A 5,092-nucleotide genomic window follows, 5' to 3' on the forward strand; every position below is an offset into this window, starting at 1 on the left:
CATACAATGAGGCCATTTAAAATCTCTCTCTTGCTACTAACAATCTCTTCCACTAATTTATTCTAGAGACCTAAAAAATTAAAAAAAATTGGTACGCATTCTAATAATTTCTACATTGATAACCAAATCTTTTATTTTATTTATTATTTTTTGTATTATAAATCATGAAGTGTACTATTTTTCTTACAGTTGTCAATAATACATTTTAAATTAGATGATATTATAAAATAGTTTGCATTTGGTATCATTTATATAATAAAATAATTATAAAATATTATTGGTATATAATATTATAGTTAGTTAGGTTGTAATAATTTGGGTTTTTTTAACGGATTTGGGTTTTCCGCCAATTCGAGATTTTAGTGGCCAAATTTTTATCGATTTAGTCAACTATTTATTGTAGTCCATATATGATTATATACTTAATTCTCGATAATTCTATGATTTTTTTTGTGTGATGTAAATTTAATGGTCAACATAAGTTCATACAGGGAAAGAACATCTCAATATTCATAAATCGATGAAAACAATGAAAGTTAATAATGTAATACCCTCATTTCTTATTGGATTCATAAAAAACAGCATTTATAATGAATTTTAATAATTTTTTTGAATTTTTTATGGCTTAATCAGAGCGATTCGGCCCGATTCTTGATCTGGAACGCCGATTCGTCGATCCGGATCGGTTTTTGAGATGCCCTATTCGGGCCACCGATCCTTTTTTTAAACCACTGCTCTACTCATTTCATAAGTCACTTTTGAAGGAGTCTAGCCTTAATTTGAATAGAAACATTTATATGAACTAGGAATCATGTGGTGTTGTAAACCTTTTATTGATGAGAACAACTACTGCTTCAAGTTCAAACTAAAAATTTCGTATGTTGACTTGAAGGGCTGTTTATGTATCCTGTTCTTCTGGTTTGTGCTATGCTTTTTGACGTTTCTGATGGACACTAAGGAATCTAAATTTGCTCTATTTTTGTTTGTCAGGACCCAATTGAGTTGTCTTGGACAGCTCCATTTTTTCCGTGCAAAATCAGGTAAAGATATTTGTGTGTTGTCTTGTGTGATTGTTTTTATTGTGGGATGACCTTTCTTCGATAGTTGTTTACTTGAAGACATTGATTTCTCTTGCATGCATTTGTTTGAATCAATTTGGCTGTTTCCCTTTCAACTTGGTAATGATGATTATGTTAAATTTGTCTGGCAAGTACAGCTGAACCGGAGTTTGATTGGGTCTTCATACTTTACAGCAGTCCCGTTGAGTCTGCTCACAGCTGAAAAGGAGGAGGCTAAAGCTGTGTTGTCCTTGTTCCTGAGGAAACTTGGCTTGAGTAGTGCAGTCGCTGCAAGGACCATAAAGAAATCTGAGTACTTTATTGAACACCTGATCTCAAGGCTTCACTCTGTTCATAAATCTCAATATCTAGTAGGTTCGGAGTTTTAACTTTTTGACTGCACCTGCACACCAAATACCTTCCTTTTTCAATGACCCTAGTTAACTTAATACTGCATGGTATCACAGGAAGAGAACTAACCACAATTTAGATCAGAGATGCCCTGGTTCCATACCTTGAATCCCTCTTGGATGAACATGGTGATGTCCTCGTGGATGTCGTAGAGAACTTCCCAAACCCACCTGGAAGAGAGAGACCCACAATCTCCACTCCTCCTACGACTTCGAGCCTGAGCTCCAAGAAAGTAAAAAGCCATTGCAAGAGTAAGCGAATTGGGCTCTGATGGACAGCTACCTGCACACATACTCTACCTTATTGAGCTAGGCTTGGATATGGACCAGATCAAAAAAAGGGCTCGCAAGTTTCCAGCTTTTGCTTACTACAGCTTAGATGGCAAGATCAAACCTGTGGTTGAACTCTTCCTTGACCTTGGAATTCCTCGGTCTGAAATTCCAGGCATGACATACCTTGAGAGCTTGGGCGTTGATAAGGAAAAATGGGCAAAGGTGATATACAGATTCCCGGCTGGGCTCACGTATAATAGACAGAAAGTGCTGTAGATTTCTTCTCTGAACTGGGCCTTTCTGCTGAGAGTATCGGAAAGGTGTTGACGAGGTGGCCTCATATTATTAGCTACAGTGTGGAGGATAAACTTAAACCCACTGCTGCGTACTTCAGATCGTTGGGTGTTGATGTTGCATTGTTGCTGCATCGGTCTCCTCAGACTTTTGGGTTGAGTATCGAGGCCAACTTGAAGCCTGTAACTCAGTTTTTTCTTGATAGGGGTTTCAATATTGAGGAGGTTGAGACCATGATTTCGAGGTATGGGGCTTTGTATACATTTAGCCTGGCAGATAACCTGATACCCAAGTGGGAATTCTTTCAAAGTATAGATTATCCAAGGTCCCAGTACTTTGGGTACAGTTTAGAAGAGAGGATAAAGCCAAGGTTCGAGCGAGTGAGGGAGCTTGGTGTGGAGGTGCTGCTGAATCAGGTGCTGTCTACTTCTGATGCTGAGTTTGAAAAAGTTCTCGAGAAGAAGGCGAAGAAGATGACCGAAGGAGTTCTTCCTCCTACCCTGACTGATTTTGATGCTTTGCGAGTCGAATCAGAGATAAAGGATCTCAAATTATAAGCACAGGTGACCCTTAATTGCTTTTGGATTTTTTATATTTATTTGGATTGTAATGCAGTGTTGCGGACCCAAGGAATGTCTGGGATGTCATCCAACCCCATCAACTTGAGCTTTGTTTGAAACTGTGATGGACAGAATGAAAAAGAATAAGGACATGCATTTTTCAGGGGGAAAGAACTACCTTCCCCAAAAATTTGGCCGAGTGTTAATTTGATAGTTTGCCTAACATCCGTGTTTAGATAAGAGTAAATTATTTATTTGTGGAACAAAATGGTCATTTAAGTTCATATCAGGCAAAATGTGATCCTTCTTTCTTAAGCCAAAGCACCACAAAGGTCACTGCCCTGAATAAATGAAAGGTTTCATTGTGGAAAAATGATCCTAGATAAGAAATTGTAGATACAATAGGATTGGTGATAAGCAGAGATTGTCGCAGTACTCACACAAACCGGGTGTCACATGACTGGATGTCAACAAACATGGAGGTCGCTCACTTGTAGGCATGAGAAGAGATCAGCAAATGAAATGACCTATCTTCAAAAGAACCGATACCAGTGTTGGTGCATCTTGGGGAGTTCTCTTTGAGTTCTGAGATATGCAGCTTTCGGCCATGGCCATAACATGGATGAGACTTCAGGATCCATACTTACCAAGCTGTAAGAAACTTCCCTAAATTCCAAAATTCTCCAAATTTTCGGCTTGGATATAGGATGTAAATTATAATGGATGCAGTTCATAACATGCCAATGTTTTTTGTTTATAAATGTCTTGAAGTTGTTCTGGATGTAAATGTAACTTACGTGGTGTCACCCTCGTATTAGTTCATATGGAATGGGCATGATTTTGAATGTTTTCAGATTCACATATTTGTTTTGTTTTGTATTTTCACGTGTGTGAGGCCTAATGTTGAACACTTGGAGGCCGTCTTCTTCTCATATGTAGAGAGAGTACATGGGCCCATGAGAGCAAGAGAGCCCATTAGAGAGTCCTTAGATAGGGCTTAACTCTTTTTTTTGTTTTTTGTTAAGGGAGCTGGTAGGCACTAGGGAGTGCCCAAACCGACTTATGTGCCTGCGTTTTACATGCCTGCCTAGGCAGATTGGCTACCAGGCCACCCAAGTGGCCTGGTGGCCCATTTTTTCAACCTTGGTGTTACTACATACAAACTGACCTAGGATAGTACAAGGGAGATATATTTTTGGATCAACTAAGTTAACAATTCAAAAAAAAGAAAAAAGGGAAAAAGAAGAAAGAGGAGGAAATAGCAGCAGGATGATATTGCTTTGCTAGAAGTATTGTGATGAATTAATAATAGGTGTGGTTTGCATAAGGTTGCAACCTTAAACAATCAAAGTAAGGTGGTACCTCCAAACTTTGTCATGAAATACAATTTAGCGTCTAAAATTTTTAGGACGTTATGAGAATTTACTTTTATCTTTAGTTATAAAATGTTAAACAAAAAAAATGGTTCAACTGACGAAGATTGATAAACGTATGAAAATTTTTAAAATGCACAGTCAAGATAATGTGTTGCAAGATGTACTATTTTTACAACCTAAAATCTCTTTTTTCCCTATATCTATGCATCTTGATATCGAGATGATCAATTAGATATTTTCAGACCTCAAAACAAATATTTTTCAAAGGATTTTAGAGATGCATCTTAATTTTACATATGAAGAAGTCAACCTTGTATAAATTTTTTCCTTTGAATTGTCCCATTCATTTTTTCAATAAAGATCTGTTTCTTGAATCCAGGACAATCCCAAGGATATGTTTTATAATATTATGATCATTAGACAGTGGCAAAGGAGGAAGTCTGCTTTCTCCAGTCGATCAGAGGAAATGTGGGAATGACAATGCAATTTGATAAATTGTATGATACTCTCACTATATTTTTTAAAGGGTGTGGTTTCTATAAGGTTGCAACCTTAAACAAATCCAGTGCACATCCAAATTTTATCATAATATGTAATTTGATGTAACAAATTATTAGGATTATCTCAAGATCTATTTTTATATCTACTTATATAATTCCACACTCCAAAAATAGTCAAAATCAAGTAGATCTACAAACAAATGAAAATCTTAAAATTGAACAATTTAGATAATGTGTTGCAATTACATCTTGTTGTCGAGACGATCAATTAGAGGGTTTTTTTAACATTAAAATTGTTGCGTTTATGTGGCCTTTAAAGGTCTTATGAGTGATTGTGAGGAGACATTTGATACATTGGATCTGGACTCAGTGAGAATGTAGTCCCTCATAGACCATACCATACAAACGAGGGCTGCAGATACCGGATTGTGCTTGACCGTCTAGACCAGTCGGTTGAGAAAAACTCATATTGCCTGGACATAGAAAATAACCAAGGAGGGTTCTAGTGGTTATCCCTTGAGGAGGTCTGAGTATGCCCGGATGAGAGAGCCGATGGGCTGTGTGGCCTATGGAGACGGGGGCCAAAGCCTCATCCATGTACCATCACACGGCATACATATT

At 37.4% G+C, this 5,092-nt stretch overlaps 1 pseudogene; it reads left to right on the forward strand.

The window, feature by feature from the left end:
- Nucleotides 1-1,548: 1,548 nt before the first annotated feature.
- Nucleotides 1,549-2,785, forward strand: LOC18440041 (transcription termination factor MTERF5, chloroplastic pseudogene; annotated as a pseudogene).
- Nucleotides 2,786-5,092: the final 2,307 nt, after the last annotated feature.

Source organism: Amborella trichopoda, chromosome 6, assembly GCF_054954075.1.
Source record: "Amborella trichopoda isolate Santa Cruz 75 chromosome 6, AtrichopodaSantaCruz75HAP2 v2.0, whole genome shotgun sequence".
In the NCBI taxonomy this organism is placed as follows: domain Eukaryota; kingdom Viridiplantae; phylum Streptophyta; class Magnoliopsida; order Amborellales; family Amborellaceae; genus Amborella; species Amborella trichopoda.